This window comes from Aythya ferina (assembly GCF_964211825.1).
Source record: "Aythya ferina genome assembly, chromosome: 1".
Classification (NCBI taxonomy): Eukaryota; Metazoa; Chordata; class Aves; order Anseriformes; family Anatidae; genus Aythya; species Aythya ferina.
Window position 1 is genome coordinate 31,163,741 of NC_140296.1, and position 27,086 is coordinate 31,190,826.

Genomic DNA, 27,086 nt, shown 5'->3' on the forward strand with positions numbered 1-27,086 from the left:
CCAGGGCTGAACACAATCCACAAAGATCTGAAAATATGGTATTGTAGCTATTTTAGAGGTTGCCTCTCTTCCCTTACATGGTAGTACAGTGAAAAAGATGAGCAGGCTCTTGCTAGCAGGTCCAAGATCTGGACAACTCACTCCTGCAAATTGTTACTGGGGAGGACTTTTGGCTTTGAGAGTTGCATCTTTACTGCCCAGAGAGAGCTCAAGTACACTCCGGGTGTGAAAGCTTCTTTTGTGGCCTCTAACTTCTGCCAGAGCAGCTATGAGTAGGGAGGTCATTCAGCTTATTTTATTTCCTTCTACACAGAGCAGGATTCTTTTAAAAATGGTACACCATCTATTTATTTATTTGCTTTTATGAATGAATGAATTGCTAAGAATAGAGATCTGAGCTTATTCACCTGATAGAGAAGTTGATTATATAAAGTTTATAAGTGTATAAACCAGTCAATACTGATTTTTTTTTCTATTCCTACAAATTATACACATTCAGTGACAGGCAGGTAGAATTTGATGCTTCGTATTTCTTTTTTTGAAGGAGTGGACTTTTGAAGAATAATTAAAGAATGTAAAATATTTGATCATAAGTAACCTGAATTTTAAATGACTTCCACAGTTATGGGGCAGTTCTCTGAAGTATATGAACTGTAAATATATTGAACATCTCTGCAGCCAAGTTAAACACAGAGCACATCGGTACGTCAGGAGATTGCTGTGCTTTACAGAGGATTGAGAGAAGATTAGGGCCTTCTTCTCTCCATCCTCTTTCATCTTTCTTTTTCCCCCAATACCTAAATTGAGATTGATCATTTACCAGAAAAAAAAAAACAACACACACACTATGAGCAATGAAGCGTAACTCAGTACAATACTGAGAATTGTTTAGTTGTCGTATTGGACTCATCTTAAGCAAAGATTAGCAAGGATAACTTATGTACAAGGCTGTAAATCTGCTTAGCATTCTGTGACTCTTACAGACAAATAATGCTTCCAAAACACTGCCTTTGAACACTATGAGAGTCACCTTTTTGAATGACTGATAAATAAGTCTGATGATTTCAGCTAAGAAAGTGAATAATTTTCAACATTCTGAAACATGGAAAGCAGAAACATAACTCATCATGTGCATTATTCTGTGTTATGGTCTGTCTTAATATAGATATATGTTGCAAAAATTTATTATAATGAGTAATGATCCATGAAGTATTTGATGTTATGAAGCTTGCATTCTTGCAACTGATTAAGTTTTGCCTTTTGCTTAAAAACCCCAAACAAATAATGACACTATATACCCAAATTTTCCCCAAAACATGCTCTTTGAAAGTTTGACATTTTTGTTTGCCTTCATGACTTTGATATTTTCATAGCTCAATAGATGAATCCACAACAAATGTGTACAACAAAAACATAAAAGAAGTCCACAAAAATGTTCTTTTTGTTCCTTACACCTAGAACCTTTGGGCTTTGTGAATAAGTAAGGTTGAGTGTAAAATAAAGGTTTTTTTTTTCATGCATTTTTTCAATAGTACTTGTTAATCTGGGAAAAAAAAAAAAAAAAAAAAAAAAAAAAAAAAAAGACAAACCAAAGATGTACTAAGGATCCATTTTTAAAAAGTGAAAATATAGTGTTCTAGAAGACATCTTAATACCTCAAATAGGTTATATATGTATTTTTTTTTTTACTACGTGATTGTTCTTAATTCGTAGAATAGAATAGAGTATCCGGAGCTGGAAGGAACCCACAGGGATCATCAAGTCTAATTCCTATCTATAACTTTATTGTCTATTCTTTATTATTATTTACTTCATTGTTTTAGTCTACTAAAATATAAGTTGAAGGCACTGTAATGATGAAAAAAAAATCCTACAAAGCAATTACTAAGGATAAGACTGTGTTTAAAAATATATATATTTTGGCATATCTGATGGTTGTGTTCTCTGTTTTTTCAAAATGAATCGAGTTTCAGGATGATTTTTCTTAGACCAAATCCATTAGTAATTCTGTAGTCCTGTTCAGGAAATTCCTGTCATCAGTGAAAATTATCTGGCCAAGATTACCAATAGTTTTATGGCATTAAATCTGATAGCTAGCACTATGCTTTTTTGTTTGGGATTGATGATGGGCTGATAGACCTGTGTAGACCTTGGTCATCCTCTTTGCCTTTTATAAGAATTGTCTTAGTTTCAACTTTCTTCAAGTGCTCTAGAATTTCTCTGATATTCTGAGATTAATTGAAAATCAATGCTGGTGGTTCAAAACGTCCTAAGCCAGCTTTTTGTATAAAACTGCTGATAAAGCTGCTGTTTAATATGTTTCCAAGCTACTGACAGCAAAGAAAGTATTTGTCATAGCTGAGCATGAATTAAAACATAAAGGACGCTAAGTAAACTGCACCTACGTAGCATGGCAGGAGTAGGTCATGGACAACAATGGAGGGATTTAAGGCATCTCCTAAGAATGCCACTGACTAACTTGACTTCTCTGTGGAGTGACTTCAGCCTCACTCAGTGAACATAAAGGTAACGCAGAGAAGAAAAACTCAGTCTACAGAAACACTGCACACACCGCACAGAACAATAAAGAAGTAAATGCTGTCAATCAAAGCAATACTTGAAAATCCAAATAGACCAGCACAAAAGTAGAATAAGGAAGTGCATGTGGCAAGGTACATACTTGATGTAGAAGAGTAAACTTCAAGAGAGCTTCTTCTTACCCTCAAAGACAGAACAGATCTATTTATTGAACGTTAATAGTGTTCTTGCATATTTATTGGCAGTTCTATCATTTCTTTCCAGCAAAATACCAAAGTCATTGCAGAGATTCCTCTTCTGTCAGCCATACTGAGAAAGTTACTGTTATCTTTTACTCTGCAGAATATTGATTTCTCCCCCCTTTCTTCTACCGTTTTCTTCATAATCATCTAATGTGTATTAATTGCAATCCATTTCCCTTTGTCTCCTGCTGTAGTTTATTTTTATAGTTTTAACTTCAGTAAGCCTGTGTGACAATTAAGACAAGTTTTCCTTTTTCTCATTGTTAATGTTTTTTAGTCCTAGAAAAATGTTCTTGAACGGGTCCCAGCTTTCATCTTTTTCCCAAATAAACTGTTTCTACCAGCTGAATTTGCTCCTTATTGTTTTCAGGATTGCAAAATGAGTCCTTTTAAGGCACCAGGTATATTTGTTTTCATTTTATCCTGTTTGAGAATAAGAAACATAATGAGCAAATCGTGTCATTCATAAAGAAGCAACTGCTAATTTTTAATTCTGTGGTAAATTTTATGTTATCTTCCAAGATAAGGTGTAATATAAAATTCCTGCAAGCTAAATGCAATTCTTACTGAGTTCAAAATGTGTCCTTATGTAGAATTTTGTTGTTATTTCAAGGCAGCACAAAGCCTCCAGCACATGCTATTGAAATTGAAGTTTTCCATGGTAATTCAGATTTCTCCCCAGCACAGTATAAACAGACACTTAAGGAATCCCTCATCAGCATTTTCCTCGGTGCATTTGTGGTCTGGAACAGATATCATCCTATTTATCCTGCACAACTTTACTCAGCCAGATAGTCTTTTCCAAAATTACACAGATTCTGGCTTCCTCCTTTTGTCACACCAGAACAGGTTGGAAGGACTTTACCATTTCTTTCCATGAAACACCTCTCCAGCCTGAGGGCCATGAACACATCCTGGTGCAAAGGCTAAATCTTCCGTAGAAGATCAAAGATTTCACAGGATTTTGATCAGAATGCAAAACTGCTTAATTCCAGAGATACTCTCCTATGAAGAAAGGCTGAGAGCTGGGGTTGTTCAGCCTGGAGAAGGCTCCAGGGGGACCTATTGCAGTCTTTCAATATATAAAGGGGAGCTTATACGAAAGAATAGGACAAGGGGTAGTAGTTTTATACTGAAAAAGGGTAGATTTAGATTGGATATAAGGAAGAAATAAATTATTTATTCAGAGGGTGATGAGGCACTGGCACAGGCTTCCCATAGAAGCTGTGGCTGCCCCATCCCTGGAGGTGTTCAAGGCTGTATGGGGCTTCAGGCAACCTGGTCTAGTGGGAGGTGTCCCTGACCATGGCAGGGGGTTGGAATTAGATGATCTTGAAGATGCCTTCCAACCCAAGCCATTCTGTGATTCTATGATTTCATATTTTTTTAGTTCTAGCATACATAAAATGTTAGTCTAATTAAGTGCAGGCCTTCACCAAGGTGTGAAAAAAGAGGCGAGTAGCAGAGCCTTTCTAAGACGTTACAGAAATTTGGACATCTCCACATGCCCCTGTGCCAGGACTGCTCCATGGGGAAGCAGAGCATGCAGGGATGGTGACCTCTGCCAGTTCCATGGTGCCCCAGCCAGGCCAGCAGAACAGGACCCAGGTCAGAAGTCAAGCTGGTGGGTCTGGGCAGTGTAATGCATGCAAGGAGTGAGAGAACGGCTGAGCACAAATACAGCTGACAAGACATGGGGGAAGAAGGTCCCAGTGAGGCTGCTCACGGCACCAGTTCACACTAGCTTTTCCACAAAAAGTTCAGTTGGCATTGATTGAGGAGGACTAAAATGACTGCTGATCATTGCCAAGGGGTTATTGCTTCTCATTATATCAATAAAATGAAAGCAAGGCTCCAGGTTACCCGGGCAGTGTGTGCTGATATGAAATGCAGCATAAAAATTTCCTGCCTGTGGTGAGTTTAAAAAGACCATAATCTGAATTTAGTGAGCCTTTCACTTGCATTTCAGACTAGGCCTATATGCAAATTCTGTAAGAATATATTTTAGTGTCATTTCTAACATGGCAAAAGACCCTCAGTACAGCCCTCAAGATCCCAAAGTAGAAAAAGCTATTAGGTATGTTATTATTTTAAATTTTAATCTATTCTGATGTTCATGAAATGCTCTATCTGTAATGCCTTCTGTATTAATCATAATAAATATTTTATCCTTCCTGGAGAGGGCAAGCTGACGTAATGTCTAAATGACAGGGAACTTGTCTCAGCTTCTATATAATACTTGCTAGACTTAAAATGAATATCAAAAAGTTCCAACAGAGCTGTTGTGCAGATAATAAAGGCAAAAACTTGTCTAGAGATATGAAATAATAACCGCATGCAGCTATTTGCTTGCTTGCTGTTTTCTAATTTACAGAAAATGTAGGTCACTCACTTATAGGGCAGCCGTACAAATACATTAAGTGCTGCAGTAATCCCTGTTACAAAAGCAGTGGCATGGAGGGAAGAGGAAGAAGCATCAACAACAACAACAACAAAAGTGTTATAAAGGTTTCAGAAGCAGAAATTTGTTGGCTAATTGTATATATATATATATACACACATATATATATATATTTTTTTTTTTTTTTTCTCGATATTGCTCTGTGAAGAATGGTCAACAACAGGACAGAGCCAGTGGTTCCATGTCTGTGCCTGGCCTCTGAAATAAAGGCAAGCACATGTGTGCAGAGATTGAAGCACTGGCCTGAGGGACATTGACATCTCCTTTCTCATCACTGCTCATCTGGTGATGGGTATGAGCTTGGGTATATGGCTCATTCCTCACCCACATGTGCGACTGGGTCTTGTCTTTCATCAATCTCTATCCTGTCATATTCAGGTTTTGTCAACATGCTTGCATTGGAATGAGGAGATCTTGATTAAGACTGTACTATGTAATGGATCTTTTCAGTGGATGAACAGGAGGTGCTTAAGAAGGACTGAATCAGCTGGCTGTCCAATAAGGCAAGGCACGACATTTTTATTGCCCTCCAAAATCCCCAGACCAAGCTTTTCTGCTATAGCACAGATATGCCTGTGTTCAAAGCTTAACAAAGACTAAGTACTATCAATGCTGTTGGTTTTTTGTTTGTTTGTTTGTTTGTTTGTTTGTTTTAATTGCAGCCTGAAAGGAGTTTTTCTTGGCTTATTTTTTGGCTGAGAGTAGAGTGGTCAGAACACGGTAGCCAGGGAAGTGCAGATTTTAGAGCACTGAATAGGTTAAAACAAAGTGGTGCTCCTCCTCCTGATAGATAAAAGCCATTCCTGTCCACAACCTGTAGGCATGCTTCTTTCTCATTATTAGCTGTCATTTGAAAGTGATGAAGAAAATGAGCAAGGGAGCTAAACATTTGAGGAGAGCATTACTAAAAAGACACCCTACCAGAGCTCTAGGGTAGGAGGGGGTGGACTTAGTTAAAGTGATGGTTGTGGGAGCATTTTGTACAGCTGGTTCAGTTCAGTGGCTGGCTCTGTTTGTGGAGGGGAGCCTTGGCTATCATTGTTTTGTCCCTCTGTCTTATTTTAGCTTCACATTACTCAATGTCTGATTATGTTGGACAATATTCACTGGTGCTCTTGAGAACATTTTGGACAGTGATGAAAACATGACAAAGATTATGTCCATATCATTCTATCACTGTTTAGGAAAGCTGTGAGCATGAGCCAAGGCAGGCACAGGATGGTTTGCAGAAGAAGGGGTGCCAGCCTAGAATAAATAAGTTAATCAGTCTCCACTCTCTCCTGCCACCCTGACTGCCTATATAACAAGCAGATGAGCTGGGAGTCCTCCAGCCCCTTCAGTCTAAAAACCCCTGGCTCTGAGTCTAAAAAAAATTAAAAAAAAAAAAAAAATGTGAGGGAAAAAGAAACCTACTTTGTTGCTATAGTCAGATGGGGCTAAGGAGAAGTTGAGTTTGCAGACAGCTTAATAAATGTGTGGTAGATAGATCCTGCTGGCAGAGCCAGGTGCAACGCCTTGACAAGAACTCCTCTGGCTAGTGGTAGTGGTGGTCATGGTGGTGTGGGAATTTTGCATACCCTATGGATTTTGGCAGCATATGTTAGAGCTGAGAGCATTACTGGGCATGCTGTTCAGCAAAGCAGTATTTCTGTTCATGTTTTCTTTTCAACTACATCCAGCCTGTTTTGCAGCCATGATAACTTGTGGCACAGTTTGGTCCAAAAGATGGTGTGGCAGGCTTTGTATGTCACTCTTGTTTACAGTGCAGACATTACAGTCTCTTTCAGGTCTGGTAATGGGAAGTTTTCATGTGGTGCTTCCTCACAGACAAAGAACTTGCAAGACACAGTAGAAAGTTGTTGTTGCCTCACAACATGTTCCCAAATGAACTGTGATAATGCAAGTTATGTATGGGTATAATATCACTTATTTGTGCTGACTATCTGCAATTGTTAGGTGCTGCTGTGAGAAAAATGGCTACTTGAGTTTTTGGGGTTGTTATGTGAACCTAACAAAAACAGACAGCATATTTGGCACATAAGGAAGTTTTATATTGTCATTTCATTGTAATGCTTTCAATGCATCCAAAAATCTTGAAGTATTCCAAATTCATACAGTGTCTCCAGTGCTACATATCATCTTTTTATCTTAGGTTTATCTGGAAGAAGTATCTCCATTAACCAAACCAAAGGTGATTCAGGAATACTGATGATTTCACTGAGGTTAATATTACCTTATAATAAAACCTGTTCTTTATGGATTCACTTACTTAGGGCGATAGTGCTCAACTATATAGTGGATGATATTAAAACCTTTACAAATGTTTTTGTAAGTAACTAAAATTACTGTGACATTTATTGTATTCCCTTCTCTTAGATTAGGGAATAAAGCTGTTACTTAAATTACCTTCAAAGCAAAACTATAAAGATTTCCATTCAGGATTAACATTGAAAAAAATGAAAATACCAAGTGCCATTCGGGGTAGTGTGATTGTATTTTAATACCTCTCACACCCAATGCTGCATCACTGTAAAGGCCTGCAAACTGATAGCAGAGGACACATCCTGTCTTCTCCTCCTTGTGCCTCTTGGCCCACCTGAAGAGATGTGCCACCAGATGCAGAGGCGGAAAAGACAAGTTGGAAGCAACTGCTGGGCTCCAGGAGATGTCCTATCCTGCTGAGAGATGAGCTCTGGGTTGAGGAAGGAATGAGTACGGTGTCTAAGAGCGGTTGGGGAAAGGGGGAGAGGAGCTTTGGAGAGGCTGCAGGACTAGGGGAAAAATGCAGGAGGCAGTAGCAGGCTATTAGTGGGGGCTTGAGGCTTTTCCTCTCTCCACCCTAGAGAACCCCTTTCCTTCCACACCCTCTGTCTGTGAGATATGCATCTCTGAGCTCACATCTCCTGGAACTTAAAGACCATCCAGTATCTTATATTCATTCTAGCTTGTAACAGGCATCTTCTCCCAATTCATTTCCAATGATGCCTACTCAACATTCTTGGTCCTCCAAGAGGAAGAAAAAAGATTTAGAAAGAGGAAATGTAGAGAGACCTCCTAGGGGAGAAGCTACAGTTGTTGCCAAAATTGGGTGTGAAGGTGGCAGCTATTGAAATGTAAGGAGATGTCTACCCTCCTCCACCTGCTTTGCAGCACCAACATGCAGATGAGACTAGCCAGGTCAGAGCAGCCCATCTCCATCTTTTTAGGCATTGATAGTGCTTATCAATAAAGTAGGCAGGGGCCATCCCTGCACAATGCCCACCTGCATATATTTGGAGGTCTACCTTAATGATGTTGCATGGATCTCAGGAAAATTTGGTTCCTGGTAGACCTATCGACTCCATTCTGGTTCTGTCAGCCTTTTTTTCTGCTTGCCTTATGGTGCTATGATGAGTTTTAAAGAAAGAAAGCAAACATCTCTGGTACTTAACTCAGCAGCAGAACAAAAGTACTGCAAAAGTACTCAAATAGGTCTGCTGAGTAAAAATGTCTGTCATGGTAACTATTCTGAGTATAGCTGCTCTTTCGTGACAACTCCTTTGAATTATTTCCATGTGGAACACAGCAGCTCTGACAGGAGCTCTTTTTTAGAGGGAGGCAATTTTCCTCATATATGACTTGTCAGCTGCTAACTGTGGGTGTGTAAATATAGCTGAAGTTTGGAAATAGTGCCGATCTGGCAGTGGCTTGGGCAGTTATTATTTATGGCCGAATGGATGAGATTCACGAACCTGGGTTTGATGGTAAGCACTGGAGGATGGGTACATTAGCCAAGCTGGTGTTTGTGGAGCACCTCGGCAGTTTTATATTGATTCCAAAAATGCAGTTGTTCTTGAAATGAGTGGTAAATAATGTAAGTAATTTATATAATAACCATAACAACATTCAGAAGCACCTCACTTTCATTTTACTCCAGTCTCATTGACCCTTTCTCCTCCCTTTGCTTTTATGGTTGTGTCCTCCCTTTCTCATCATTCTTACATCTCATTTGGGGTTTCTCCTCCTCCCTCCATCTTTCAGCTGAACTCCCACAGATCATGGGATCTTCCCTCCACATCTCCGATGTGGGTGACCTCATTTGTTTGGAAACCTTCAGCTCTAATCTCTGCACTGTTAATTTACAAATTTATTTCTGCATGCTTGTTTTGTCTTGTCATCTAGTGCCAAGGTTCTGGTTTGTGTTCTCTCTCTGATAAGCAATCTTTCCTGGTGCACTCCCTGCTATGACTTACCATGGCACACTCTCTTTGTGCCAGCTTGTACTTTCTGTATACACACAGGGTCTTTCCCATAAAGCCAGTTGTTTCAAAGAAACTTCAAGTTTACGGAGCAATAGCCAAGGTAGGTCTTAAGAGCTTTTAAAGGGATAAGGATATGCCTGTCTTTGCAAGCCTACCAAAGATGATATTATAACTGCATTTCTCAGCCTTCTGAGACCTTTTGATGTGACTGGAAGCCCTTTTCCTGAGAAATCATAGTAAGATTTTTCTTCTGTACTTTCAAGGTCATATACCCCTTTTGATTCAGATGATCTCATTCACATCATCCAGAAAGAGTGCTAGAGAGCTCAAAAAACATTTATACATTGTAATATTCCATGTCTCAAGTGCCAGACCTTTTATGTCCTAAAAGTCAAATAAATGCACTTTTATCCCTCATTCTACCTATGTGTATGAAAATTATCTATGGAAGAACCCCTTTATTTTTACAGGAGACCTTCAGATCCTTTTAATAGTCAAATTTGCTCTCCATCACAGTATTGCAGAAGGTGCAGCAAACTCAAGGTATAATAAGTAAAAGAAATACAGAAGTCAGCAGAGGAGAACTTCCTTCTTCAGCAGTAGCTTGTTTTAGTTCTGTCTTCTAGGATGTCTAGAAGAGAGGATTGTCTTTGTGCTTTCTTTGCTGCATACAGCAGCAAGCTTATATTGAAACCTAAAGGTAGTAATTTAGCTGGAGTTGTCAGAAAGCTGGAATTTTGTATGCGCTCGCATTTCTTGCAGATGTCTGTCATGCAGCAAATGTTGCTGGCTGACTGCCCTTAAAATGCTGGGGAAAAAAAGGGTTCTTGAAAAAGGGAAATACTAATGACTTCGATCCACTTCATATCTAATAGCTAGTGCACTTCCTGCTTCAAGGGAATGAGAACAATGAAATGTGGAGTTTGTGGAAAGCTTTGTGCTATGTCTGAAGAGATACTTGTAAATTCCCTATTTGGTAGTTGACTTTAAAAAAAAAAAAAAAAAAAAAAAAAAACAACAAATAACAAACAACAAACAAACAAACAAACACATGGTCAAATCACTAAGTGGTGATGACAGAAGTGATCATATTATTCTAAGTTTTTCTCAAAACATATATTGTGTTGGACAAAAAAAGTAAGAAACTATACAGAAAATGTGCTCTAATATACTCTGCTGGGTTTTGGTCTCTCTAGGGAGCTTCATTTTACGACTTTATCAGCTTGCCTTAAAGCCACAGAATATGTGATTCACAATTTCACCATCCTATTAGTCCATGCTTCTGTTGGGAAAGTGAATCAATTTCTGGATCTGATATATGTACGGACAGCTTCCTTTTCCCTATATTCTCAAGGGGAATCATGACATGCCCAACGTACAAAGGTACATGGAGAGATAGATGAATTCCAGTGCTGAAAGCTGGAAGTTAAGACATATCTAAATGTTAGAACTTTAATAAGAATTCGATAATCAGTGTTTTGCCAGCAATGTGGCAATGTACTTTCTCACAGTGCTATTTGTACACAGTGTACTTTGGTCACTGGATGCCACAACCAGGAAAGAACAAAAGACTTAACAAATTAAATCTAAAGATTTCCACTCCTGGTGTAGAACAGATAGGTATAATGTACCAGTTCATTTTAAACCAAATTATGTGTCAGGACATTCAGATACTTCTCTCTGAAGCCAGCAGTTTGCAATGTCTGATATAACAAGAACTGAGATGCTTAAGGTCCAATTATGAATTTTGATGAAAAATCTTTAAACAGAAAAAAGACATCCAAACTAAATAGCTCTGTGACATAATTAGTCTTTCCCCTCCTCCTGCCATCCTCATTATTCATTCAAGAGCACATGTAAAATAAGGACTTGATCAAAAGTCCTTTGAAATAGATGATAATCTGCCAGCCAGCTTGGCTGGGGTTTGGACAGCGACTGTATGTTTGTGTTGTGCCTTTATAATAGGCAGTTTTCAAATTTCTTGAGTGTTGATGGAGCACATGACATACAAGAAGAAACTGAGACAACTGAGCATCCTTTTTGCCTTAGGAAAACATGTCTAAGGGAAGATCTAAATGATATCTTCAGCTGTCTAATGGGGGTATAGGAAGATGAAACTAGACATTTCTTGGAAGGAGAAATGATGACAGAGGGAAAGGGAATGGACACATCTTGCAACATGGGAAATCCCATCTCAATATTATGGAAAAACAAATTACAGTGAATCAAGTGCAGGAGCACAAAGATACTGTGAACTTTGTTCTTGGAAGTATTCAAAACCACATAGATTTGAGCAACCAGGTCTAAGTTGACCAAGCTTTGAGCAAGGGATTGTATCAGATGACTGCCAGAGGTGCCTTTGTTCTGTGCTTCTATGCTTCTATAAATGCTGTTCATTTTATATACTTTGCAGTTTTCTAAGTCTCAAACAAAGTTGAAGTGTTCTGTGTATATTCAGAAACTGCTGGGTTTGCTCTCATTTGCTTACACAAATGAGAAATGGAAAGGTTGTTAAAGAAAGGGTTCGGTAAACTGCAATATCATGTACTTTTCTCTGCATCTATGCATTTTACGCATTTAGTTTATAATACCAGGTAGAAAATATGCGTTGAGAGCTTCCTGTTTTTATAACCTGAGATATCTGTATCCGTGAATAATATATATATGTGGAGTTTTCTTCTTCTTTCTCTCTCTCTCTCTTTTATTTATATATATATATATATATATATATTTACGAGCAAAGCAAGAAGAAGCATTATGTGGTTGTTTGGAACATTAAAACATGCCTGCACTCACACTGAAAATAAGCCCAAGTCTAATAAATGTTATTATGGCCACAGATGGATCTGCCTTCCCATATAAATATAAGCATATCTTCTTGCTTCTTCCATTAATCTGTATCTTCATGCAGATGTGTATTTTGCACAGCATGCTGTTTCAATACTTTAGCCACAGAAAATTGTCTTTGAAAATCTCTTAAAGTTAAGACTTTTTACAATTATTTTGTAAAAAGCTGACAATCAAAACTGATACTGTTTGAAATATAACAATGTTTTAACCGTTTTTAGTAAAATATCCCAGTTTTACTTTTTCTAATTAAAAAGGTATACATTTCCTTTTGAAATCTTTAAACTTTAGACAATTTACAAACTTTTAAAACAATGTTGACATGAAATACCTAATGAATGGAAATTTTCTTTGCAGTTCAACAAAATGTTTAAGATTTTGATCACAATCTTTGGACCAATTTAGGCTGGTGAAACAAACTTCAGAATTTCATACGCTGTAGAAGAACTTTTTATCCAACACGTAACGTGTTTTATAGCATATTGCAACAAAAGGTGAAATATGGACCATGTACAAATGCATTATGAACACTGTGTTTTTTATATGGACTGTAGTAGGTATGCCCTGTGGTAAAAGTCTGGAAATAGGACAGACATGCCTGACCAAGGAAAGGAAAAGAAAGCTGAAAGAAACCCTATGTTTTTTTTTTTTTCTAAGGCTACAGCCATCTGAATAAATGTTTGTGCCCTTCTCTGAAAAACAGAGTAGAAAATAGCACAGAATCAGAATAGTTTACCATGAATACTTCACATGCTTATTTCTTCCTGCCGCATCATCCTTCAGTTACTATTGGGACATCTGTTTTTATAACTAGTAATTTTTTATTTATTTATTTGGGACAGGTCTTGCACAGTTCTGCCTTCCTGGGGAGACAAAAAAAAAAAAAAAAAAAAAAAAAAAAAAAAAAAATCATGTGAAAACTCATGTTTCTTGCAAGATACATGCACAATAAAGGCCAAATGGGATTCATCAGTATTATTTACTTAGCCAGCAGAGCTGTTTATCAGAACCATATACAGATCATTCTAAGCTTATAAAGGACAATGAAATAATTGTGACCAGACTGGCTAAGTTTCACTCTTACTTTCTTTCTGAGCATTGGCTTTCTTGGCTATGGAATAAAGCTTTTGAGGAATAAAGCTTTGGCTTAGCTAAACAAAATGTTTTGTGTAGCTTAACTGTAAGCAGCCAAGATTGTAATTTTTGAGACTGGAACAATTTGTCTTCCATGAAGCATTTCTGAAGCATTTTCATGACAAAAAGTGTTGATGTTTGACACATGCAGTTTACCAAGGACTGCTTTAAATCATTTTTAATTTTCAATAGCTTTTCATCTACCTGCTTGTTGAGCAAAAGTTGGCAACTAATTATTTTGTTTAGAAATGTCCATTATACTTGGTACCTATATGCCTTTATGTCTCTGTAATTATTGCATAGAATTGTAATGTCCGTAACAACTTGCAGGTTATGACTGATGAAGGCTGGTACTTATTCAGAATTATGACATGAGGAATTTGCAAAAGCAGTGGATTTAGGTCCCCTTTGAAATATTTTGTCCCCATCCTACCTCCCCATATTATTGAATAGCAAACTTCAGATGAGATGCAGGCACACCTGCTTTTGTTTGCATATAAACATATACAATGGCTGTTTAATAAAACATGTATATATGTGTGCCTTCCTCAGAGGCTAGGATTATCCAAAAGTCCACAGGGAGAATCTTTACACGTGAAGAGCAGATACAAAACAATGCGGAGAGAAAAGAAAAGGTCTAATTTGATGCACAGGACAGAGAGCATAGGAGAAGCTCCAGCAGCAGTAGTAGTCTTAGTCTTGCTGTGCAGCAATGAAATTCCTGCCGCCTGGTGTGTTGAGTAAGCAGAGAGCAACACAGAGCTAAGCCTTATAGTCATGTAGGAAGAACAGTAACATACAGAATTGAGTTAAAAATATCACTTCTATCCATGGCTTCCTTGACAGGAAGGTCCCACTTTCCCTTTTCTTTCCAACATTTTACAAGAAATGTCCTTTTAAAAGGTAGAGAGTTTTGTTTTTGTTGGTGGTGGTTTCTTTGGTTAGTTTGTTTTGTTTTTTCCAGCTGCGGTAGGAGTCTTTTTCCCCCCCCTTTTCCTATTTGCTAACCCTGTGGATTTGATAATCATCTGTGCACTGTCCAGTCATTGCTTTTCTATAGAGTTAAATCATTTCCACAGCTTGTTCACTACTACCACTAGTAGTTCCACTACTAGTCTTTAGTAATACCCTTCTGAGACTATATGTATATCATATATTTCTATGCCTTCTCTTGGATGTCATGGGATTTCATCTCGGTTACAACACCAGGGCTTTCAGGAGGTGGATGGTTCATTCTGGGGCCACAGCTTCACCCTGACAGCTCATCTCTGCAGGGCTGGTAATACTTGACACACCTTGGCTTGTTAGAGATGAATACTTTGTAGCAAGAAATTCCATTGCCAGACAGCAAATTAGTGATTGATGTTAGATGGAGAGTTAGAGATTAAAATTGTGCTAGCAAGATATGAGATGACACTTAAGTATAATTTTAGCAGTATTTTATTAAGTGTAACCATAGATTAATCAACACTACCTTAACTAAACACATAGAGAAGAACTGTAAAATGTAAATGCTCATTATTTCTATGTTGCTTCTGCTGTCAGTGACTGACTTGGAGGTAGGGTGATTGACTTGGGGCTGATATAAAACTATTTCATTCACAGACTGGGTTTTACACCTTCTCCAGTTGTTCTCCTTTAATGCAGACAGGGGATGTCAACACATCTGCTCAGTGCTGCATGGTTCACCAGGAGAGGAGAAGGTGATATATTTTATCCGGTCACTAAGATATCACTGTGCCATTTCACTCTACGCATCACAATTAAAGCAAAGTGAATCATTTACTTGACAAATTCAGTCTCTTGTTCTTTCTATGGAAGTATTATCTCTAGTTTATTTTTTCTTTGAATTGCCTGATGGCAGATTGCTCTCATCACCTCAGTTGCTGACAAACTGTAATTAGGTATCCGTGTGCATGGTGCTAGCTAAGGAAGGTGCAGAAAGCCAGTTCCTTCAACGGTTTGTTTAATTACCTTTGTGTGCTGGCTCCAAAGGATTTTGGGAGCCCAGCTTCCCTTGCTTTGTCAAGCTGTGTAAATCCCATATCAATTATACCTCCTATTCTGGAAGCAAATCATGGAGTATACAAGCTTCACATTTGCTTTGCATGACTATTTGTAGGAAACAAACATAAAAGGAGCTTGTGTTCAGCCACAATAAATTCATTGTTAATTTGAAGTGAATATTTATATCTTTCTTTTTTGCTATTTGCCTGATGCTACTAGCAATTAATTTGGTATTCAGCTGATTCTGCCCAGCCTATGCCAGATCAGAATTTTCTATCCCTGGGTTTCCAATACATTTCTTACCCAGTGTTTTGTCCTTAATGCCTTTATAGTTTGTTTATTGAAAATGGGTTTTTAATTATTTTTCAGCAGTGTTGGAGACCTGATGAGCAATTGTTAGACATACTGGGGAGAGACATTCACCTGATTAATGTGAAAGTTAACTGAGCAACAAAATTGCCTTGTGAAGAAACAGCTATGAACAAAGTTGAAGTGGTAAGAAAGTTTGAGGGAATCTGAAGAAAATATTTAAAGAAAGGTTATTTAAAATAATGTGTCCAGCAAGCTGAATGTTGAGTGTAAACATACAGTGTTTGCTGGCCAGTAGGTTGATTGCTGTGATATTTACCTGCAAGAGCAAACACACACATGTACTTATGAGGAGACAGTTTGTATAGGCTTGACTGAAAACTACTGCATTGGAGTGACAGGAATTCAAGGACGGTTTTTAAATAATAAAAAAGAGAGAGAGAGATGGATGGGTCCTTCAGGTGTGTGCCAAAGATGAAATTGTACTGCAGCCAGCACTTTTAATTGCATTCAGTGTTGGCGTCCAGCTTCAGCACTAATGTGTGCTTTTGGAAACAGATCCATCCTTTGGGAAACAGGTCTTTTCACAGAGAGAGGAAAGGAGGAGAGAAAAAGTTTGACACTCTCTCATTGGCAGAACTCACACGGAGAATATTTCAAACGTTACCAACTTGCGCCTATCAGCAGCAATTAGGTTCTCAGTTTGCAGGCTTGTGGTCAGCTTAAAGGATCATAGCAGTACGATCCCCACAGGGCTTTAGTACAAGATACTTCTACTCACTCGTTTGGAGTTTGTTTCCCTCCTTGGTGTTTCAAAGGGAGATATCTCAGTACAACCCCAGAAGAAACTCATGCCTAGGTCACCAAGTTTCATTCCTGTGGAGGGTTGCAGCATCCATGGAGAGAACTACAAGGAGATTGGTGGGGACGTGGCACACTAAGGCTGAAAAGTGACACAACCAGAGATGCAACTAGAAGACGAGATTTGAGGCTTGAGTGCTAGAGGAACCAAAACTCAGCTGTTATCTAGTCGTACAACTTCCAGCTTTGCATAGATGATGGATGTCTCCTCACAAGAGCGAAAAATGCAGAATGTTTCAAAGGCATGGCATGATGTAAACCATTCCACCCACAAACTTATTGCAACAGTTACAGCCCAAGACAAATCCTCTGCCTTGAAAGGGGAAACCCTCTGCCTTTTTGTTCCTGCTCACTCATGTACCAGTGAGGGCAGAAGCTTTTCTTTCCAAAAAGAAAGGTGGGCTGACTTTTTGTATACCAGCTTGCATTCTTGCTTGCCTGCTTTCAAGAGATGAGCATTGCTCAGATTACAAAGGAATTAGCTTGGGAAAACCAGATGGTTTTCTGTGCCATGCAATCACTTTGCATGGAGTAAAAGGTAGGGAGAAGACTTACAAGTCTTAAAGGTCAAGAAAATTAAGTGAAACCAGGCTGGATTCATTACTGGGGTTTTAAAAGATTTTGAAAAAAATAGAAAGAAATGAGAAGGAAATTAACTAACACCTATTTGGAAGAGGAAAATACTCCCATGGTTGACAACCACCCTGCAGCACCTTCGCTGTTTCATCTCACCTCCATTGTGACAAGAAACTTGGACAATTCTTTGCAAAATGTTTTAAATTCCTTTCCCGGATAACATGATGGACATATAAATTACTTTTATCTTGCTTTGTATGCTTATTTCTAAACCAGGAGGTCAGGTGGTTAAGGTTTCAGACTAGAATTCAGAGATCTGAATTTATTTTTAATTTCTGTCACAGCTTTTCTTTAGCAGGGCTTCAGCAGGTAACTTCCCCTGTCTGTGCCTCATTTTATTGTCTGCAAAAAGGAAATAGTAATGCTTATGTTCCATCCAGGGTGTCCTGCCTTATCAATATAGCTGATAGGATTTTTGAAGCTGTGTGTGCCTGTGTCTTGGGTCAGCAGTGTTCCAGCCTTCCTGGGCCACATCAGCCCTGTCTGTATCAAAGGCCTTTGTCTTGCCTGGCTTGGAGGGAAAGTTCCTAGTGATGTTTGGATGTGTCGCTAGTTGCCATTTGTTATCTTTCACACAGCACCTTTTTTAGACCTCCCTTGTAGAGCAGCCAGGGCACTTGAGCCAGCTTGGTGACTGTGCAGGACAGCTCCGTGACGATACAGAGCATTTTGGATTGCCTTGTGGGAGCCTAAGACAGGATCCAGCTCAACAGACTGACCAGACACATGCTTAATCTCTGCCTATTCAACAAATGCTTTAAACATAAACATGCTCCAAAGTGTTGTGCTATACGTGGGTGAGCTCCAAAATGTGCTGCTGTGCTTTGCTAGATAAGGATCGGTATTTCTCTCCGAAAGAACTCATAGGACAGACATATTAGCACTGCCTGCATTTCTAGGTGAGAGACTTGACACTTTGCTGTCTACATGGCAGCTAAAGTAGACAAAAACAGAAAATATTTTTTTTAATTGCTTCCTGACATGTAAATAGAGATTATCCAGTATGGCAATTTGCACATGTATTATAAATTAGTGCTATCAAGCTGAACTATGTGATAGCAACCACTGACGTGAATTGTGTGTTCTTTATTGTTCAAAAAGAACAAAATTAATTTGGTTTAAATGTGCTTTTTGTTCTTTGAAGTACCTACTGCTTAATGCAAGCTGCTTTCATGAAGGATATGCTGAATTGTTGAGTCCAAGCTTTTCTTTTCCTACGTACAATTTAAAAAGCACATAATAAAGATGAAAGAGTTGAAATAATACAGGTTATGTGTTCGAATGCCAAGAATTCTCCTGTTTTTATCTAGATTTTAAAAATTGCTGAGTGTGATCACAAATAATGTGTTAGAGTATCACCTTTGAAAACTTTGGGAGCTTAACGTAATTTAAGAGCCAGCCTTTCTGATGGGATTGCAACTTGCTGTAAAGCTAACGCTGTGCAGCTGATAAACAGTGACAGAAGAAGCAGGCGATCCAAAGCACATCCAAAGCACCCAGGCCTGTGTGCATCGACTTCTGTTTAAATCACATATGGAAAACTATCAAGCCTGCGTGTTTAAAATGCCTGAGACTGAATAGAGTGTGAAGCAGAAGCAGCAGCCAAAGTCTGTAAAAGCAACTCATGTCTAATACCCATATATGCATGCATGTGTGTATATACATAGACACATATATGCACTCAAACAGTGTATGATATGCGTTCAGACCTGATACAGAAGTGTGAATGGCAAACACACTTGTACATTTCTCTTCTGGAAATTTGTCCCCAGACTTACCAGTCCTGTTTGCAAAGCTTGGCCCTTCGCTGTCATTGTACTGGCCAGAAAACCTAACATCATTTCCTTCTTTGTAACTGGGGCCCTTTCCCTAATTTGCTTGACATAGATACAGTCCCCAGTGGTCCCTGAAAGGGATCATAATCCATCCTTGCCATCTTCATCGCTTGCATTTTTTCCAGGTGGACACTCCACAACTCCCCCAACAAAGTGGATATTTTTTCTTTCCAGAACCCAAGCATGACTATTTCTGGTAGGAGGCACGTAACAGAAGCACGTTTGCCAAGTGCTGCTGCCTCTTTCCTTGGATATGGGAAAGCATTTTGTTGAAATGGGAAAACCAAATGAATAGAGCCCGCCAGCCCCGCACGCCTCCCGTCTGCGAGCATCCCCACCCCGGGGACGTGGGCTGTGCTGCAGACTCAGGGGGCCGGGTTTAGAGGAGCCCTTTGTTGAAATATTGGCAGCACATCACTGGACTCGTCGACGTTACAGATGGAGCGCTTTACCGAACAGATGGATTCTCAGCTTTCGGAAAGAAAGGGAAGGTACTTGATGTACCACGGTGGGAAAGGAGGGGGGGGTCTTCCAGGCATATGGGAAGGCAGGGAAGAAGGCACGTTCTGCACTTTTTGGTGCACTTGGAGCCTAGCAACCTCTCTCTGGCAAACTTGCTGAGAATGTGTGAGCACAGCGCTCTGCGAGAGGGTGAAGTTACTGTAACAGACGTGGAGGAAGCAATTTGCGCAGAAGCAATGGAAATGCAGGCAGAGTCTAGAAAAGCCAGCTCTCCTGAGCACGCAGCTAAGTATGACAGTGAGGGATCGGGCAGTGCTGCTGCCCGGGAGCAGAAGCACACTCTGTTGAGGCACAGGATTAGTGCCAGAGCAGCATAGGACCAGTTAATTTTTTAAAATCTATTGTGCTGAGAAAAGAGTCCAGAAATAGATGTTACTTGCCACTATAAAGGCAGGCATCCCCATTTTCCAGCAGTGCTTGCATCAGTTTCTAGCTGTGATGGGACGGTTTGCACAGTGGCATCATTCAGGGACTGTATTGCTATTTCTTGTCTTTTTTTTCTCCCCTCTCCACCTCCCCATCTCGTTCATACTTTGCCTCCATCTTAATTGTGAGTGCAGGATCATTTCCGTGCAGCACCCAGGAGCCTGCAACCCTGACTGGAAGTGATGTTATCTGCTCTGATATTTACTGCTAAAATCTTCGTGAAATTGCCAAGTGGACTGTGATAAGGAAGCTGCATGAACCGAAAAGAGCTATCATACTTTGGTGTTGTGTGCTAACTCTCTACAACTTTTCAGTCACTTTACCCATGTACACACACATATACCGAGTTAGCACAAATATTGTACTTTATTGTGGTACAGTTTAGGAGATGATGACCTTGGACTTCAATCTTTATTTTATCTTCTTAGCTTAATTAGACAATCTAAACACCTCTTGAATGCAGGCATAAAACCTATCTAGCCATCGTAAGGATACCAAAGACCTTGGAAATCCAGGTTTTCTGAGGGGAGAAAAAAAAAAAAAAAAAAAAGAGTGTAATAAAGGGCAAAAATGTCAAGGTTCTTGTAAAGTGTGATTCTCTGCTGAAAGCAGCTATGCAAAAACATTGCTTTCTTAAATGATGGTTCTGCCTTTTGTTCATAGTCAGGGCTGTGTCTGTAGCAACTGAAATGTCAGAAATCTTTTTTTTTTTTTTTTTTTCCTAAAAAAAATAAAGTAAACTGGATTACATGCCCACTTGTGCATCAACTGTGCTCCATTTCGTAGGACCAAATTCTCAGGGAGGCTCTGAGATAAAATAAACCAGGAAACCCATCATTGAATTTTAGTATGAACATTTTTCAGATTGTTGTGTCTGGATCTCTGCCAAGTTTCAGCCCTATAATAAATTAATTCCAACCCACACAAAAGAGAAGAGGAAAAAAAAAAAGACTCCTGCAAGACAAAAACATTGGGCAATTTTTATGGGGAAACAAGTGGCCAAGAATAATTAATTGGAAAAGTAATTATCCAAAGAGAGAGTGAACTCTTTTCTCTAATTGGAAGCTATAACAGTTTTCAGACTTACTAAACACAGTATAGGAGGAGCATCAGCATTTTGCTTCACAAACATGATTGTATTGAATATAAAGTTAAGATATTACTTCCTCTTGTTTTATTTCTCCTTACGCTCATTCACTGTGATTGAGGCCACTTCCCTCTCTCTGTGGATAAATCTAATCTGGCTGCCGCAGGACTGGAGAAATTCATGGAGGTGATGAGCCAGGGTCTGCTTTCTGCATTGTACGTCTGGCTTTACTGAATCTCTAGTCACCCTCGGATAATAAATATTTCATATGTTGGACAGGTGAAAGGTTTCATTCAGCTGCAGATCTGCTTCCAAGGCAACCAATTCCTGTCATTTGAACAGTTTAAACATGTTGAAAACAAAGCTTTCTTTCTGGTTTTCTCCTCTACGATTTTATGTGTAAAGCATTATCCGTCTCCCTCCTGTCCCTCCTACAAGCAGATACAGAAAAGCCAATAGCATTAACAAGTAATTCTAAACAATTTATAACCCAAATGTATTCTCTCTTCCAGTCAAAATGGGATGAAAAATGCTATTTTATTTTGCAAGAATAGAATAAATATCTAGAGATATGGAATTGCCTGTGTTAGCATCTATAAATACTCTGCATGCAAATGTATGCAACTGTAACACGATGTTATGCTTTACATTATGATTCCCCATTATGATGTGTGTTTCCCCAGTACAGTTCTCCAGTAATTCTGTTACAGGGTGGAGCTTTTGGGGGGCAATACACCAGCTCTCTTCTCTGAGGAAACTGAGAAAATTGCTAGCAAACTGTCTCCAACCACATCTGATTTCTGCCAGTGTCAGAACTTAGGACACATCTTCTGGAAACTATCTGCTGCCTTCTTTTACATCTTGCAGCTGAACAAGCTCTTTTAAAGAATAACTTTGCTCCTTCTTATGCACATCTCCAGGCATAATGGTAAGCTGCCCTCCCTCCTCCCCTCAGGCTCTCCCCACATCAGGACTTGGTGGCTTGTGCCCTTCTCCATGTCCCCTCTGCTCCACCTTCTGCTGCTCGCTACAAGTGGCACTTCTCTTCCTGTGTGTCTGGGTGACTATGAAGAAAGGGGAAATTTTGGTAGGCAGACCATTGGTAAAGGAATTTTTCCACCATCTCAGGTCAGGCTTAGCCTGAGATATTTGTACTTGAATGTACCTGACCTCCTGCGTTTATGTTCTCTTAATGTAATTATGGCAGAGCAGTGGTATTTCTCCAGGAGACTCAGGAAATCATTTGGAAAATACAGCATCTTGTGGTGAGATTGAGGGGTTTTAGCTATTCTGGTGGAAAACCGTGCATAGGGGGCTTATTTTTTCTCTCTGCTCTGTCCATCTACTTACTGTATAGGTTCTGGCGTTGTATTCAGGGTGTAGGAGGATGTTCTAGATCAGTTCAGAAAGGCTGACACAAAATGCACAACTGCTGGTTTGGGTTTACGGGGGAGATACAAAGTGGCTACAGGTTGTGATAGCCATCTTTGTGCCTGGTAGCTCCATGGCTGATCCCCGCATTAGAAACAATTAAACTATGCCTGACCTTGCAGCCCTCTTCCTCCTGCTTCCAGGCATATAGATTTTAGCCAGCAGGTCTCTGGTTAACCCCTCCTCATTGCTGTTTATTTCCTGCCACTCTGCAGACACACCACTGAGTGTTAAGTATGTGAACTCAAAGACGTTCCCTCTCTACCGTACAGTCTTAATAGTGAACAGTCACGAGCTGGCTTTCTCCAGGCAGAATTATTTCTACCTAAGAAATATAGGCTTCGGGAGTATGCCCTTTCTCTCACCCTTTTCATATTGCATTAAAAGCATCCACTTCGGGAAACTACAACTGTGTTTATTCGAGTGTTGAATTTGGAAATAGTACCGGGATCCCTGCCACTGCACGCTTGAACCATGAAGCCCAGGTCAGTTCCATTTTTTGGTTTTCGTGTACTGGTGCAGCGCTGCAGTGTTTTGAGCTTCCAGGTCTCCGTGGGAGCAATTCTCCTTTTAACATGCAGAAAACATCATGTTTGATTTTATAACCTTACTTTTTGCTTTTTGTTTTTGTTTTTGGTTGTTTGGTGTGTTTTTTTTTTTTTTTTTTGTACTACTAAACCAGAACGTCAGGGTGGCATGTCAGTAAACACAATGCGTTCAGAAGAGATCATGCTGACAGGCTTGAAAACTAAACACTCTGTTCTCAACAGGCAGGAGCAGCTCCGATTTTCCTTACTGCCAACCAGGCTATCCCTGGACCTTATGGGACAGCTGTGCTTAATCTGCCTTTTGCTCCGTCGCTGTGACTGCCAGCTATTGCGCTAAATAACGCGGTCTCAGGCTGTGGGAGGATAACAAGTTTCAATCACTGTTCACTGAGGTTGGCTTCGTGACTTGAAGGCTGCTGACTCAGTACCCCCTTAGTTCTGTCAGTGAATCAAGCCTTTTCCCATCTTCCAACCTTCTGCAACATTAGGAACATTGTGGTTTTGTTATACTGCTAGACAGAAAATTACTGGGGTAGTTCTTATTGCACTGTCTGCAACTGATGGGTGTTACTACTATTTCATGTGGTACTTTCTAAGGAAGTGGGTTTTGATAGTAAGTCTACACTACACCTCAGACTCCAAATTTCACCCAAACTGAGTTTTCATTTCTGAAATTTCATGTGTGTAGTCTCTCACTGTAAGATGGATTTGCAAAGGGATGATCAGAGGTAGCAAGATTTGGTACCTGCAGTGTTTGTTCCCCCAAACGTATGTTGGATGTCTCTATCTGAAGCCATAGGACTGATAGTTTGTTTATAGGGAAGACACTGTGAGTCTTTCCAAGAAAATAACAATGCCTTTTGCAGGGCAATATGTTGGTGTTTTACTGTGTTGCATCTGGGGATATTGTTTCCCTTTAATTTCTTTAATGCTTTGATATTGCTAGGAATGCTCTTGGAGTAGAGTTCCTCTTGATGGAAGTTATGTCACTATCGTTTTTTTCATGTATGATCCCATGGATGAAGGATAATCTGGAGCATATCCAAACACGGTCTTTTCATGACCAAGAATATAGCAGCTGTTGTCCCCTTCAGTCCCTAAAGAGGAGTCTGCAGAGCAAAATGCAGTGTCCAGCCCCAAGTCTTCTCTGACTTTTCTCTGGTGCATTGAGTTACACTGCTTATGGGTTTTCCTTCTTTTAAACTCTTCTTTCTGTGTGTATTTGTTCCTTGTCTAATTATTTTAAGTCAAGCCTACAACAGCTGTGTAGATTACAGCAAAGGTAACACTCTGTGATCTTCCTGTGGCAGGAAAATTTGCACGGAAAGATAAATATCTTCTTTAGGTATTATATTTATGGAAGACAATGGAGGGGAGAAATTTTGAGCGACTGAAAATTTTGTAACTGCACCATTAATGTTTAATTACTATTGGCAGCCAAGAAATGCCTTTCTGGATTAACCAGACACTCTGCTTCGGGGATATGCATAGGTGGCAGAAAGTGATAAAGCTGGTGAAACCGCACCTCTGGGAACATGTAATGGGATCTTTCCTGTGATATGCAAATTATGCTGCCAAGTTGCTGTATAAACAATTCATGGGAGAAGTGGTGAGAGGTAGTTAAATAGCTGGATCATGTATCAAAGATAAAATCCATCACTGGGAATGGAAAAATGCATTAAAAGAGTGGTTTTGCTTTTTTTTTTTTTTTTTTTTTTTTAAATAATATTCTTTGCCCAAAGCATTTAGTTGCACTAAAGAGTAAATAGCAAATGATTTATCAAATTGTTGCAGTTCAGAGTAAAGGAGTGTTTAGGAATCCAGCATGCATGTAGTTTATGGCAGAAAAGACTTTTTCTCCTAAATGTAATCTAGCCAATAAAGTAACTCTTTTTTCTTTTTCTTTTTCTTTTTTCTTTGACAATAAATAAATAAATAAATAAATAAATAAATTGCTTCATAAATGTTAATTTGGATACTTTTCAGGAAGGAGACATGCACTGCTTAGTTTTCAGTTATAAATACAATCCTGACAGTTCCAAGCATGAGCAATGATCACAGGCAGCCCAGCAAAACATATTTCAGGGTCACATACAGTCAGAGATCGATGAGTGTGCATAAACCTTATTGACACTAGCAGAAGTTGAACTTGTGGCTTCAGAGTGGGTTTCCACCTTTTGTGTTTTATACAAGGAGAGGATTCTGGCTAATCACATTCCTCCAACAAATCAAAGATTGCTCTTTCACAAATGGCATCAAAAACCACATTGTTTTTCCTCAGAGGTCCATTCCTATAGCAATTTTCCCACAGCCCTCTCCTCTACCTGCTGTTCATTTAGGATCCAATGTGGCTCAGCTGAAGGCAACTGAGAAGTCTCTGATTAACTTCAGGGGGAGTTGGATCACGCACTAGAGTCCTAAGAGGCCAGCAGCAGAAAATTTAAGAAGCCAGTGGGGAATTTTAAAGCATCATGAGGCAAGGGAAATATTTTTGGCCTTTGACTTTCTTTTGTTTTGCTATGCAACAGGAATGATACTCTAGATAGAGTTGTACAGTCATAATAAACAGATCCTGCATTCAACAAATGCATCCAATTCTGTTCAGTGTTTAATCACCCACAAAAGCTGCCTCAGATGCTCTTCCACCAGGAACAATATCTCCTAATTAACTGTAATTAAGGTATATTATAACAACAGGATGTGAAACTAGATGGATCTGTCTCTTGACATTTCAAATTTGGATAATTTTTTTTTCTGCCAAGTCTCTTAATATGCTTCAATTAATGATAGCAGAGGCCAGGCCATTCTCAGTGATGGATCTGCATACGTGATTCTTAGTATAACTGAGATGAGATGGAGCATGAATCTTTTCACCATTAAAGCCCCCTTAGAAAAATACATGGTCCCCAATTAAGCCTAATTTACTGGCCCAGATGTTGATTACTAAGAAGACAAGGGTAAAAGCTTCATCACCTTATCCTGGAAAGCGTAAGGTGAGAGCCCAAGATGAGAGAAAAATGTGGCATCTTGTCTGCAGACTCTTCAGAGAATTCATAGCCACTTGTAGCAGATATGGCATCTCTTCACTCACTGAGAAGCCATGTGAATCTGTTTTATTCATGCACTTATCAAGTAAATTTTTAATTTGAGTGGCCCAAGGAAGTGCTTCAATAAATATCTAGAAAATTATTGCTTCTCCTCTGGGCTGTAGTCTTCACAAACTAGTAAGTATTTGGAGGACTAATCAGAAGTAAAGCTGATACATATAGTATGGGTCTAGATAGCTTAACAATGAAGATTTTTTAAACTATTCCTGAAAAAAAAAGGGGAATTTCCAACTTAAAGAGAATTTCCTAGCTCAGGTGTTCCTGGGTGCATAATTAAACTGAATTTGCTGGCCCCTTGCCACTAGCCACAGCTGTCCTAAAGAAGAGTAACAACATTGTATTTCTACTAGTTGACAGCTTTGCATTTCTACGAAGACTGAAATCTTGCTTGTACCCTGAAATATACATTAACACATCAATGTGCTACAGCTCCATCTGGTGACTCTTCGCAAACCTGGTGATGATGCTTCACTGTGTGTCATTGATGTGTTTCACAATGTCGTTAGCTTATGGGACCTGGGGAGGAAATCACCATTTCAAAGAGGAGCACAAATGAAACTGGGTTTCTGCATAGTTTAGTATGGTGTATAGGTATTTGCCTGCAATTATCTATTAGGTGTCATCAAGTGTATGCAATCAGAAGGTTTCGTGTAAAAACAGTGGGGAAAAAATATGAAAAGCATATCTCTCATGCTACTCCACTGAGCAGCTCTATTATGATAAGGACTTAATTTAAGTGATCTACTATATCTGTGATTACAGAATATAATAATGTTCCTAGGATATATATTTTTTCTTCATCTCCTTTTAGTTACCTCTGTTCCCTGTAACTTCCTAAAGAAAATATTTGTATA

The 27,086-nt window shown here is 39.2% G+C and overlaps 1 protein-coding gene across 6 annotated transcripts in view; it reads left to right on the top strand.

The window, feature by feature from the left end:
- Positions 1–27,086, top strand: part of ENOX1 (ecto-NOX disulfide-thiol exchanger 1) — a 361,330-nt gene that overhangs the window by 183,858 nt on the left and 150,386 nt on the right. The window contains exon 1 of one of the 6 annotated variants that reach the window (XM_084530080.1): positions 5,636–5,744. The exons of the other annotated variants lie outside the window; for them this stretch is intronic. The gene's annotated coding sequence lies outside the window, so the exon portion shown is untranslated. Of the gene's footprint in view, positions 1–5,635; positions 5,745–27,086 lie in introns of those variants that run through there. 6 annotated transcript variants of the gene reach the window in all.